Consider the following 14,760-nt stretch of genomic DNA (forward strand, 5'->3'; position numbering starts at 1 on the left):
TAGCCTAAGCTGCCTCACAAGGTTGTAGAGAGGATAAAATGGGTGAGAGGAGAATCATTTGGACGAACAGTCAGAAAATGGTATTGAATCAGGGAAGGTAACTGTACACATAGGATCAATTTGTGTATGTGCTTCCCCTATCTAGCTAGAGATACATGTGGAAAAACCTGCTTCAGGCACTCCATACACACCCAACATACCTGCACTGAGCAGAAAGGTCTGAAGAGGGTTTGTAAGCATGTTTGGCTGAATGTGTTGCAGTCCTCCCCATGACCAGGAACTCTGCACAATCAGGGTTTCCAATCCCATGGAGAACTGTAATCATGTCCAGTCAAACCTCTTTCCAGTTCCCTTTTAGGTCTTCCCACTGAAAACCCAGGAAGGTCAGGTGGGAAGATCAGGTGGTGGCGGCAACAAGGACTCATCCATGGATAGTTTAAGAACACCTGAAGAGGGCTTATGTGTCTAGCTGGAGCGTGGCAATTGTCTCGCTCATATTCCCATTTTATAGATAATATAGTAAGATTAGATTTGAACTTGAGTCATCCTGGTCAAACACTCGCATGCTGGGACCTCTGTTTATGTGGCTGAATGAACTTCTTGTGGTAGAGTAGATGTCATGTGTGACAAGGGTATACCACATGAACTCGTATGTGCTGAGGGTGCAGTGGAACCTCGGGGTCGCGAATGTGATCCGTGCGGGAGGCACGTTCGCAACCTGCAGTGTTCACAACCAGCAGTTCTGTTGCAACCCACAGTCTGCACATGCACGTGACGCAACTCGTGCTTCTGCGCATGCGCAAAGTGCGATTCAGTGCTTCTGTGCATGCGCAAGCGCTGAAACCCAGAAGTAACCTGTTCTGGTACTTCTGGGTTTCGGCGCGTCTGTAACCTGAAAAGGCGTAACCCAAAGCGTCTGTAACCCAAGGTACCACTGTAATTCAAATGATTCTTCCCCCACAAAAAGGAGGGAGGAATGTCCATACGGGCCTCTGTACTTGGGACCTTCATAATTTCTCCATCCATAGTAGGATTGGGAGCTTGCATATTCCCCCTTCTTTCATGGGAAGAGGATAATCTTTGGAGAATGGCTTTCTGTCTACTCTATCACACTGGTACTTTACATTTTCCTGCCTCTGTTGAACCGTTCTGTTGAACGTTGAGATTTAATACTACCTTTTACATGAGATCTTTGCAGTGATCTGGAGAAAGTAACCCAGACCACCTGGCAAGGTACTTGCTCATGAATAGTTTGGAAGACTGCATGTAAAGTGGACTCTATGGGGTGGTTATTGCGTGTGCACCTTCTCCCAGTGATGCTAATGGGGTGGTGGTGGAGAAAACTAATTCTATCCTGACTTTACTTTGTTTAAGTAAAAGGAATTGCATTGTGAACATTTAACTTAATATTGCTTTCTTTGGCATGCTCCCCGGGAAGCATTCTTTGGTATCTGTTACCTGCTGCTGAATATTATTTAGCACTACATAAATCACTCAAGAGGATGACATTTGGAGTTTCTCCAGCTATCTTCTCAAAGCCAATTTCTATTTTACAGAAAGACATGAACAAATGGAGTCACTTGGATAACTTAGACATAAATTAAGGGACCATAGCTTCCAAGCAACACATAAATTATTGCAAGCTTTTATTCTAATCCAATGTAAGGACATTAATTATAATATATCATCAACAAACTATATAAAGCAAGATATATTGCACCCCCCACCCACACACATACACTGTGAGGTATGTTTACTCCGTATGCGTCTGAATCAGAGACGCTGTCATATACAATATTCCACTGGTATTCTAGACTTATTTCCAAATGATGGGCTCATCGCTGATGTGAATCATTGGCGACCAATGTGCTGGATGTGAGGCCAAATACAGAATTTGCAGGAGGAAAGGTGACCTAAAATGATGTGTGCTTTTTGTAGGGGCATTTCCAGCATGGCTGCTTTCCCCAGTGATGGTAGCATTAAATAGGAAGTAAATGAAAGTACAGTGGTACCTCGGGTTACAGATGCTTCAGGTTACAGACTCTGCTTACCCAGAAATAGTACCTCGGGTTAAGAACTTTGCTTCAGGATAAGAACAGAAATTGTGCGGCAGCGGCGCGGCAGCAGCGGGAGTCCCCATTAGCTAAAGTGGTACCTCAGGTTAAGAACGGTTTCAGGTTAGGAACAGACCTCCAGAACTAATTAAGTTCTTAACCCGAGGTACCACTGTACCAATGAATGTAGCGATTTGGAGCTCCTTTTGCTGGCCTTACACGATAGTGGTTTTTATTTTATTTTTGTTTTGCTTTTTGTTTTTAGATTTACCCCAATTCAGCTGGAGGCCAGAAACTATAGCCTTCTTCAGGCATTAAGTGTACTTGTTAAAATCACAAAGGGGCAGCACAAACATGCACAATGCCTTTCAGATCTTGGAAGGTGAATTTTGGCAGTGGCGAGTTTTATCTATCTCTGTAGGTTCACTTTGCATTTTAGAACCCTGCTTTTCCAGAGTGCTAAAACATGTGGGAAGCCTCCATGGATGCAAAAAGATGGCAGGAATGATGGAGGGGGGAGAACTAAAGTACTTGTCTCCACTGCCCCCTAATCAGGGATGGACCTTCGTTTTTCAAATTTCAGTAGCGCCCTGTACAAGGTCCAAATTTGGTGGAGCCCCCTGGCCTCCTGTATTCCATTCTGTGTGTGCACTACATCATATTTATGAAGCCCAGCATGACCCTGCTTAGCACACAGTACAGGGGAAGTACACAGTACAGCAAGATTTCCATGCAGACTGTGGATTTAAGGCATCACTTGCAAAAGGGCCCCAGGTGTGGGGATTCTGCAGGGCAATGCCCAATATCATATGAAATTTCAGTAATTGGTTCTCTTAGTTGAAGTGCAAGGAACTCTGAAATTCATTGAAATGAATGGTTCTAATGATGTGTTTTGTTTTTTTGGAAATCCTTATGGTGTAACCTACTAAGAGGTTTAGATCAGTCTGTATATATAACTTGATGGTAGGTATTTAGTGAATTCAATTGCAAAGTCAAGTGTTTACAAAGAAAAAAAATACCTCTTCGAACCATGACACGAATGTCTTCTTCTTCCCATGCTGTTGCCCAAGGAATTATACATTTGGATAACTTAGAGTAACAGCTGGTCAAAACAATACATTCCTCTGCAGTCATTTCATCTTAGAATAATTAAGAAGGAAAACTCTAATTGATAGAAGATGGACTGAAAATGTTTTTGATCAGCTTATAAAACTGTCAAGTACAGGACCAGGAGAAGAGCATTCCTAAGCCAGCTGAGCTATACAACAAAAAGTCGTAAGATGAAATACTCACAGATGTGTTCCTGAACAGAATGGCTTCCCCTCCAAAAGCAAAAATCAGATGCAAAAAGTTATGCATCAGTAATAACCATGTGCAACAACATCCTACTTTTCCATCTGTATAACATGGATGTTCTTTCCCATCTCTATAACATGGACTATAGGACTATAGGAAAGTCTATTTGCATTCTTAGCTGTGCAGAATTGAGGGGCGCAGAATTGAGGGATGGTGAAGTATACTACTATGCAGCAAGTGCTGCACATACAGTTTCCCAATTTGCAGCTGCAAACTGCACACTGTGTTCTGATTACTGCATACAGGGACCCAGCATATAGGGAATCCTCCAAGCTACAATTTTTGCCGGTATAAGTACCTAGTTAGACAAGCATTGACATTCTTATTGAGCCTGTTGGATTAGTGAACATTTTACTGAATTAACGGCTTTGGTTTTAAGTTTCCCCCCTTTTTTATATAGTCTGTTTGTTTTAATTACCACGCTGTCTAAAAGTATTCCTCCAGTGGCTTTCAGTAAACATGCCCAAACAGTGAAAGCTATTCATTTAGAAATATTCCTATATATTTTATCTGCTTCCTCTTTTAGAAAAGGTCCCTCCCTCCCAATGCTTTGAAATAGCTCTGCTTCCAGTCACCATCACTAATGAAATGAAATTTGTACTGCACAACAGGAAAACCCCCAATTTTGACTTTTCTTTCCCAAACTCCTCTAAAAGTTTCCACAATCAATCAGAATTGGTTTTATGCTTGGCCACAGATATATAAGAGAATAAGGGGTATTTTCCTTATTGATTTGCAAGAGGGATTTTTTTCCAGTTCCAGACAAGACACAATATTTCCTTAATACAAAATACACAGGGGAACACAGGTTTAGATGAGTGCATACTTTCTATACTACCTCTGAGGGGAGCTGTTAGCCAACACTTGTTATTCATGGAAGGAAAACTGTGCCTGCTGACCATCTCCAGAACATTTTAATGAGATAATCTTCTCTTCTCAGAGTAGAATCAAAGATAACAAAACTAATGTAAAACCTGAGGAGAAACATATTTTGTATGATTTGAAGTAAAACAAATGGTGTTTCAGAATTCAAGATGGAACAGGCAAGCAATCATCCTCATTGAGTTGATGTGGTTTCACTTTTAAATTAATATATTGGTACAAATAAATAGCTAAAAAAAACAGATGAGATCAGTGGAACTGCTGTTCTTGAATGAGATTGCTGTTATTTCAGTTATCATAGGACAGCCTGGCATCTCAAAGCTTTTCTTACATTAAGATGCTTTTCATCTTCTAAAAGTAATTGCTAGTGGGCTAAACCCAGCTAACATTTTAAAGTTCCATTGATATTAATGGCATCAATAGTTAAACCAGGAAAGACTAAATAAAACCATTAAGTATAGAGACAAGATGGAGACATTTGTATTCTTCAGCATAATGAATCCCCGCGAAAATACATGGATGGCTTAAATTCATTATGATGACTAGATACAGACTCTTAGTCTGACCTCATATAGCTGGAGACAGGCAGCTTCTGGGAAATGTTATGAAGACTGTAACAACTAGAATGTGATGACTAGGGATTTGAACCTCTAGGGTCTATCAGAAGTTACCCCTGTCTACCCTACACTCCACAATGTTGCCTGCAGATGGTCTGATGTGCAAAGATTGAAGGAATGATGGCGGAAGATTGAAGGAATGATGCTACTTTCAATGCAGACCTTCCACCAAAAACATAAGTGCTGACAGGACAAAAACAGCTGGAATGGTGACAGGGGTTTCATGGGATCCATCATAATCAGCACAGGGAATTTGTCCAGAGTCAGGGGCAGTTCCAATACCAGTTAAAGAATTCCCCTGTGCCAGAATTTCATGGGCTTACGAAACAGAGGGAACTTAAATTATTTCATGTTGAGTGGGTATAGTCTAGAACAGGCACTTTTAATCAACTAGATTTTCCAGATGATTAAACAATATCTCATAGACCAGTGTGAAGAGTTAATCCTCTAGCAGACATCAAAAGATGGCAAGAAGTTCAGGAATAGGAATAAGGAATAATCTCCCCGTCAACTTTTAAACATAGGTGAGTCCCTAAATAAGGCAAAACCTCCTCAGTCACATACCTAGGTTTGAAGTGATGGTGGTGACAGAAAGATACATCAGGAACCTAGTACTGTTTTTAAAGAAAAGAACAGTGGATTCATTTATTTTATTTTATTTTGAAAAGTTGCCAGCCCATTATAATAAGTATACAGTGCTTGCATGCTCTTTGCCTTATTCACATATTTGAGATCAGCTGACAGCTGCTCCAGTTGCACTCTGAGGAACATGGTTTATTTCTTGATGCTGCCAGCTGGAATAAAATGGAGAAGATGTAATTTTTTAATTAATTAACTTCAGAACACTGAGGAGCCTTGAGACACATTGCAAGTGATGGGAAATCCACAACATTCTCACTGTAAGACCTATGTGAGCATGTTTCTTTAACACAGAGAGTACAAGCATCAGTGCTCACATGCAAGGGATTCTTAGAGGGCTTGATATAATTTAAATAGAAATACAGTGCATATCACCATCATGGTAAAGAATGTGACCAACTGACTTCTGCGCCTGCTCAGTCTGTGGCCCAGATGCTAACCACTGATGGACAACTTCAAGGTCCCTGCTCTCTTGCAGTTCTTTATCTTAAATTAGACTTGGAATGAAACACTTTCAAACAGAACACAGTCTTTGGACAGTCTTTTACAAAAGAGGACGCCTTCCTGTAAAGTAGGCAAAACAAGACTGCCATAATTCATCAAGGAGTTGGACCAAATGACCTCCAAGGTCCAACTTTAAAATTATATTATTATAGAAGCTCTTTCCTCCTCCCTTGTTCGTGCATTTGGAGATAAATGTGTGTGTATGTGTGTGTGTGCGCGCACACACACATAGTTTATCTATGTGTGTATAAAATATAAACTGCAGACTCCAAAACATTTAACAAAGGAAAATAGGGACACATGTGTTTCTGTTTTTATACTGTATTTTTATGCTGTGAACCCCCCTGAGATCTGTGGACAAAGAGCGGTATACAAATTAAATAAATAATATTTGTAACACCTAATCTTAGCCATGAATACTACTTGACTCCTTCCATTTCCATTTTTCACATGCTGCAAACTCCTATGCCACACTGGTTTTCAGAAACTGAGTGTGCTCATAAACTGACCATGGCCATCTCCTAAGACTATTCATACAATGTTCAATCCCATGCAGTCCTTAAACTATGCTGGAAGCAGGGGTGCTGACTTGCCTCCCACATTGAGGGTGCCCTGTGACCCATCCCACCCCCACCCAACAGGCCAGTGCTCTCCCGTTGGCCGTGGACAGGGAGCACAGAGGGTGAAAATCACCCTCCATGTGTCCTGCCCCTGCCTGCTGTGCCAGAGCTTGCTTGGGGGTGGGAGTGACCCCCTCAATATTAGGGGGGCTTGGCCCCCTGCCCAGAAAAATTGAGGAGGCCAAAGCCCCTTCCGCCCCCTATAGTTGGCACCGCTGGTTGGAAGAGAAGGGCTTACTAGAGCACTGGAAGGAATGAAGAGCAGGACTCAAGACTCTGAGCAAGTGTGGAGCAACCCAAGTAGCTCAGCTGGTAAGGATAGCTGCTATTTCTGTCCTTAACCAGGAGGACATAGCTGCCTATAGAAAGGTGAGGGGAAGGAGGGAGGAGCAACCGGCAGTTGCAAAATCTTTGCATTCAATAAACTTGTAGCTTTCGTTTATCCCAGCCATGTTATATTCCTCCTTGGTTTCAGAGCCAATATCCCTTTCCACATTTATTTTGGTCCCCAGTGTGTTGTGATGGTAATGGCAAGAGTATGTGCATATCGCTTGAGCTCCAAAGTTAAATTAAAAGTGAAGCATGCTTTGGAACTATATGAGTTTGACGGAAAACTGAGGATGACTTGTAAACATAGGAAATGTCTTGGGAAATTCAGATCAAATTTCAGAAACAAATCTACATGTTTGAGAAACAATTGACAATAACTCTTGTTATTGCTACTGCCAAGATCCAAATCTGAAGGCTCAGCATGCTTTGGAGTTTAAATGCTGGGCCAGCTCACAGTGTAAGCACCCAAACCCATACAGGAGAAGTGGCAGAAATCCATTGATTCCCTGCTGGCGAAAGGGAGTTCTCTAGCATTTGTTGAGGTGGCAAGAGGCCAAGCAGAGCTTGAACTATAGAAATGGCATCAATCCAGAAACGTAGTTACTGCAAATATTTTATCCTGTTTTCACACTTTTAAGAGAGAGTTATCTCATTTTGCAAACACCATTACTGCATTACAAAATATTTACATCTTTTCAGCTTTAAATCTCTTGATTCTTATGTTGAAGGTTAGAATACAGTGGTACCTCGGGTTACATGCGCTTCAGGTTACATTTGCTTCAGGTTACAGACTCCGCTAACCCAGAAATAATACCTCGGGTTAAGAACTTTGCTTCAGGATGAGAATAGAAATTGTGCCCCGGCGGCGCAGCAGCAGCGGGAGGCCCCATTAGCTAAAGTGGTGCTTCAGGTTAAGAACAGTTTCAGGTTAAGAACAGACCTCTGGAACGAATTAAGTACTTAACCTTAGGTACCACTGTATCTACATGGGAATTTGGCTGCAACCCTATATTAGCAAGAAGGGCCAGGCATATAGTTTAGTGCTGCTGCTAGATCTGCCTTTACTCTGACGTATTCAGGTAGCAGCTGTCGCAAGAACCCCCAACATTTCTATGAGTTGATGACTACTTTTACTCAGCTGCATCTGCTGTGCCATGGGATGCGGGTGGCACTGTGGTCTAAACTACTGAGCCTCTTGGGCTTGCTGATCAGAAGGTCAGCAGTTCGAACCCCCACAATGGGATGAGCTCCCGTTGTTCGGTCCCAGCTCTTGCCAGCCTAGCACTTCGAAAGCATACCAGTGCAGGTAGATAAATAGGTATCGCTGTGGCAGGAAGGTAAATGGCATTTCCATGCGCTCTGGTTTCTGTCCAGGTGTCCTGTTGCGCCAGAAGCGGTTTAGTCATGCTGGCCACATGACCCGGAAAGCTGTCTGTGGACAAATGCTGGCTCCCTCAGCCTGAAAGATAAATGGCGTTTCCGTGCGCTGCTCTGTTTCACCAGAAGCGGCTTAGTCATGCTGGCCACATGACCAGCTATACGCCGGCTCCCTCGGCCAATAAAGCAAGATGAGCGCTGCAACCCCAGAGTCGGCCACGACTGGACCTAATGGTCAGGGGTCCCTTTACCTTTACTAGTTTACCTAATATAATGCATTTGTGTATGCCATTTCACTAAAATCTGCATTCTTATGCAGTCTTCCCCCTAATATAACCACTGATTGGGTTGTTAAACTGCATCACATAATTTGGAGAAGTGTGAATATCAAAGCATTTCAGTTTGTAGATTGCTTTGGGGAAGTGTGAATTAGGTAGATTCAATCAATATGTGGATGAAACCAGATTTCTCCTCCATCTGTGCCTCTAACTAGTATGTGTTGGGTTGCTCTGTTCATGACTTGGATGGAACAATAAAGAATATGCTCATTAAATATGTGTTGAAGTTAAACATACGTGAAAAAAAGAAACCACACAAGTTCATATTGGCAAGACTGAAGCTGAGCGGCAACAGTGGACCCTAAAGAGATAAAATAAAGTCCATATATATATATATTAATATGAGAAAGGGGAAAACCCTCTAAATACAAAAAGGGGGATTCTGGCTTGGCTCTGTAACTGCTGAGAGAGACAGTGGAGTTATATTGGATCATGGTCATCTATTAGTAAACAATGTGATGTCACTGACCTTAATAACCCATATTTGGGTTGCATTAACAGAAGTATGATATGTCAGCTAATATGTCAGCTGTGCAGCATTGTTTAGCCTGAGGCTCAGAGCCAATCTCTATACCACTTTGCAGGAGACTGAGAAGCAGGCTGCTTTTGAAAAAGCCCAGATAGAAATGACCTCACGGGAAGCTCATCATCTGCTCTGTTTGACACAAGCACAAACTGCAATCTGGCACGCCATCACTCAGCCCACCTGAGAACGATCTGACTGTGTTACTGCAAATTTCAACCTGCCCATCCAAGACAATTAGTGTTGTTTTTATTTATTTTTAAATTACTAGTTCTTTATGAGCATAGTTCTGATTTGGCTTAAAATGGTAAGCTGGATATGTTTTTTTCATCTGAATTGGGCTTTAGTGCTATTCCCCAATTTGGCCATGATAATTTTAAGGGATGGTATATAAATCATAGAATCACAGAATTGTAGAGAGTCATTTAGTCAACCCCTGCAATGCAGGGATCTTTTGCCCAATGTGGGGCTCAAACTCACAGCCCTGAGATAAAGAATCTCATGCTCTACTGACTGTGCTATACACAGGATCCTCTCCCTAACTATTGATATATGGGGGGTGGGGGTGGATCAGTAATTTGAAGTATAAAAGATTAAAAACACTGCAGCACTCGAAAGACTAAGACATTTGTTACAGACCCTCCAAGTGTCCCTATTTTCCAGGGATGTCTCTGATTTAGATAAGCCGTCCTGGTTTCTGATCTGATCCCAGAATGTCCCACTTTTCCTTAGGATATCCCTACTTTCATTGGAGAAATGTTGGAGGGTATGGTGTTATCTGACCCCCGAGCTGTCTGGAGGCAATCCTGTATAGGGAAGTTTTGTTGTGTGTGTTTTTTTTAAAAAAGTTTAACGTTCTATTATGTTTTTATATATATTGGAAGCTACCCAGAGTGGCTGGGGCAACCCAGTAAGATGTGTGGGGTATAAATAGTTAAATCATCATTATGGAACGGGATGTCCCTATTTTCATTTGAGAAATGTTGGAGGGTATGTTGTTATGGCATAGACCTGAGTCCATGAAAGCTTATGGCATAATTAATATATTAGGCTTGGATCTTGGAACAGCAACTTATGAAAGTTCATGGGAGGACCGTTTCCCCATCCTCTCTTACCCTTACAATCCCTCATGCCCCATCCCATCTTCTTCATGAAGGCCCTACAACCCTCCAGAGATGCTTTTCCAGGATTGGGGGTGGCTGTGGGTGAGGAAGGGACAGGGAACATTCCTTCGTTGTTTTGTGGAAGAATGCCATGTCTTAGTTTGATGGAAACTGAGGTCATTAAGTGATCCCTAATTGGTGAAGGCTCCGCTTTCCAGAAAAACCTGACCCACAGTAGGAAAAACAGTGGCATGCCTCTTTGATATTGACTGCTAACGCTAAGACCTACAGGAGAGTTTCCAGGAACATTGTTGTTTTTCTACAGAGTACAATCTGCAAATATTTCAAATGAAGAGATTTATTAATAGCAGATAAGTCAGACTGAGTGCCCAGATACTTATTGTTTTTATTGCCTTTGTTTCCTGATGCCTACTTTTGGTTATTATAGTCCAAGGCAAAAAGTTTAGTAAAATTTTCAGGAAGCAGAAGTCACTTCCCTGTCTAAGCTGAGTTTTCAATAGTTTGACTCTAACTATATCTACAGTCACTCCTCTGTAGTCTGCATGAGAAATATTTTTTCTGTGTCACAGCCTTTGGATAGACCATGATCAAGGATTTGTTCATGTTCTGTATAGCTTTATTTAAAAAAAATAAATCACTACCCTTCTCTTCTTTTAGCAGAGACAGGCTGAATCAAAAGCTCTTCTGTGGGCACAAGGGCACCAACTGGATTCTACCCAATTAGAACATAAAAGGGGCACTGCAACCTGTTTCTCAGTGACCAGACAGCTGCTATTGAGAAACTCACAAGCAGAGCTTAAAGTCAACAGCCATCTCCCACAATTGGTCCCCATCTACTGATATGAAATGATATCTTGCTGCTGAATATGGAGATTCCATTTAACCATCATGAGTAACAGCCATCAATGGACTTTTCCCCAGTAGATTTCCATTTTATGATATATTTAACGTAATATCTGTTGAGGAAATGATAATGAAGAAAGCCAGAACAAAAGATGATCTGCATGCAGAAGGTTCTATATTCAGTTTCTGGAATCTCCTAGTATTACTGAGATAGACTCTCTGCCTGAAACCTTAGTGAGCCACTGCCACTCATTGTAGACAAAACTGGATTAAATGGACCAAAGGTTTAACTTGGTATAAGGTAGCTTTCTGTTTCTATAGCTGATGAACCGTGAAGAGAGAGAATTTGGGTTCTAGATTATGCTAGGAAATAAGAACTTCTATACTTGCAGTGCAGCACAGAAAAGCTATCTTCCCCACAATGCTTAACGCCACTCTTTCTGCCACCTCCAAACCTTGCTATTTCATCATTCACTCTTAACAGTGCCATTTCTCCCCACGCTGCGTGTGCCTGTGTGTGGTTCAACAGTGTCTGAGTGTGCTTGTGTGCCCTCTCTTTCCCCCTACTCCTAGCCAAACCTGTTGTTCGCTGCCTTGCACTCTGCTCTGAGATTTGCTTTGCTTCACTAGCCACCATGGGCAACAGCCACAGCCAGTAAGAAATGATTGACAGCAAACTGTAGGGTCTGGGAATCCATGGCACACTGAGAAGGTGACAATGTCTGCATGAGGCAGGAAGCGTTCAAGTGTGTGCTTTTGCAGTAAGGCAAGAGAGAGGAGATAACGGCAAAGCAAGCACATGGCGCGTGAACATGCACAAGAGGAATCCTATCTGGGCTTAGGCCTGACTCATGTCAACTTCAAGTGCTGTACTTGGCAACTGGCTTAGCAGTGGCAGCTGTTAACAGTCAAGAGCTGCCAAATGTGGGGGCAGGAAGAAGGCAATCAGGCACACCCGCTTCACTATGTAATGCAAGGGGCAGGTTGGTCCTTGAGTGTTGGCTCAGTTTTTTCTTCCTCCCCAAGCAGAATTCTCAGTTAGTAGTGAGATTCCAACTTCTCCCCACCTGCATCTCCTGCTCCCTAGTTATCAATATGCTGATGATGTCATGTTCTATCTCTCTGTACCATCTGAGTCAAGGGAAGTTGTGCCAGTGTTGACCTGATGTCTGGAGGCAGTAATGGGTTGGGTGAAGGCCAGTAAACTCAAGTTGAATCTTGACAAGACAGAGGTGTCGGTGGTAGGTGCTTCCTATGTCAAGAAAGTGGGTAGGTAATCGGTTGTAGAAGACGTTGGATTCACCTTGAAGGAGCAGATGCATTTTCTGGGAGTGATCCTTAATTCGAAACTCACACTGGAGTCCCAGGTGGCCTCAGTGATAAACATTGCATATGCTCAGCAATTGGATGGTTTGCTAGCTGCATACATTCCTGGTCCAGACTAGCCAGGTCACTGTTATTCCCATCCTGGTAACCTCCTGATTAGATTACTGCAATGCGCTCTGTGTGGTGCCGCCCTTGAAGACCACCCAGAAGCTTCAGCTGGTGCAAAATTCTGTATGATATCCCTAACTAGAGCAACATTTCACCAGTTACTTGGGTATTGCTCTGACTGCCTATACGCTGTTGGGCCCAGTTCAAAGTTTTGACTATCTTCTGCGCTGGGGCTTGAGATAAGCAGGGAAGCTCTAGTTATGCCACTGCCAATGCCTGCGCCCCAGTTGGTGTTGTCATTGAGCAGAGTCTTCTCCTAGTCTTACTCTGAATGGAATTCCCTCCTGCTGATATTTGTGACATATTACTTTGTAGTTTTAATTATTAGCATAGAATCACTAGCAGAGCTCCCAAACAGTGTGTTATAATTTGATTCCTGCATTGTAGGGAGTTAGCCTAGATGACGCTCGGGATTTCTTCCAACTACAATTCTACAATTCTATGATCATTATGAAATTAATGGTTTCACCTGCCTTTCTTACTTCTGCTCATAGCAAATGGTATCAGTCAAAAGCTTGGTGAACTGTTGCAAATATTGCAAATCTTCAGCCAGTTATACCAGGCTGGCACACATATTTCACAGGAAGTCCTGCCAAAATCATCCAGTCCCCAGTGGAGGAAAATAACGGGAGAGTTCTAGAATGACTCAAAATGACAGGTGGGGAAAAGAGCAATAGTTGTGGTTTAATTGCTGCATTCATTGTACAGGAAAGTTTCCAGTGCCAATGAACACACATTCTCTTTGTGGTAATTTCTCCAATCAAGCATTCTGTTGTTAGCTGTTAATTTCTACAAGCTTTTATGCTAGAGGCCCTGCTGAGTCTTTCACAATGTGGGAAATAATAGCTTTCTTTTGTTATTAGCAGTGTGAGATGGAAGAACCATTTTATTCAGCTCTAAAGGTTTCCTTCTATTAACTCCAGTAGGAGCTGGATCATGGCCTTATTCCAGGCAATAACAGTTGCCTTAGTTGGCATGATATAGTATCTACCTGCCCATAAGGGAATCCATTTTGGGAGAAGGTTTAAACCAGCGGGGGATAGCCAATGTGGTTCCATTCAGATGTTGTTGGGCTACATCTCTCATCAGCCCTAGCAAACATGATGGGAGTAGTTGTCTAGCAATATCTGAGGGGCACCTGATTTGCTACCTCTGGTAAGAACTCCTGTTCTCTGTCCATTTTAAAGGTTCTGGAGAAGATATTGCCAAGCTATTGTTACATATTAGTTTAATGTGTAATTTAACTCTTTGTATCTTAAGAACTCTGAATCGTTCTATGTTCAGAAAATACCTTGGCATTTCCCTGACGTCATCTTTTGTACAAATCTGAGTAGTGGAAAGTTCTGCCTATAAACAAGTTGTGAGTTTTATATATTACTCTTTGAATCGCACACACCGTAAAGTTCACCCTCATTCTTAGCTTTGGCTACAATGGAGAAAAAGTCTGAGGACTATTTGAGGATATCCCTAGAGTGAAGTAAGAATGTTTAGCACTGTCTGGCCTTTGAGTCATGCAATGTTTTGGTACTTTCCGTCCTAGCATATATGACTAGTAGCTTTTGAAGCAGCTATCTGATGCTATGTTGTTTATAACCTGGAAGCTACTCCAGATCCTTCCATTACCAAAGCTTCTAGGAAACAGTTCAATAGTTTTAGAGCTGTGAAACCTTACTGCAGATTAATTTTTTAGTGCCACATTGGACAGCTATTTCGTGCAGTCATTCCACCACAAATACAATCTATCCACACTCTTGATTTCACAGCCTCTGCTAGCTGTCTGCATTGCCAGTCACATTAGGGAAGAGAGGCTGGTGGAGCTGATCCAAATAGCAGCCGTCTTCCAGGAACATATTAGTCCAGACAGAGCTGCCTTACCTCAACAGCAAAAGAATTCTGATAAGATGAGGCTTGGTCAGTAACAGTTTACTTTTCATGAGGCACAAATGTATGAATCAGAGGTTACGTCTCCACACCTCCATAATGAGAGCTAAGCAAAACCCATCTGTTTTGGCACAAGGAGATGTTACACAGAACCTCATTGTGGGTGTGAGAAATCATT

The 14,760-nt window shown here is 42.2% G+C and overlaps 1 long non-coding RNA gene across 1 annotated transcript; it reads right to left on the reverse strand.

The window, feature by feature from the left end:
• Window positions 1-5,524: 5,524 nt before the first annotated feature.
• LOC308473146 lies at window positions 5,525-11,853 on the reverse strand. Its single transcript, XR_013983949.1, has 3 exons — window positions 11,787-11,853; window positions 8,955-9,018; window positions 5,525-5,703 (listed from the first exon to the last, which is right to left on the reverse strand). It is a non-coding gene; the product is annotated as an uncharacterized lncRNA (long non-coding RNA).
• Window positions 11,854-14,760: the final 2,907 nt, after the last annotated feature.

The sequence above is a fragment of the Podarcis pityusensis genome, assembly GCF_964106645.2.
Source record: "Podarcis pityusensis genome assembly, chromosome: 1".
NCBI classification, from domain to species: Eukaryota; Metazoa; Chordata; class Lepidosauria; order Squamata; family Lacertidae; genus Podarcis; species Podarcis pityusensis.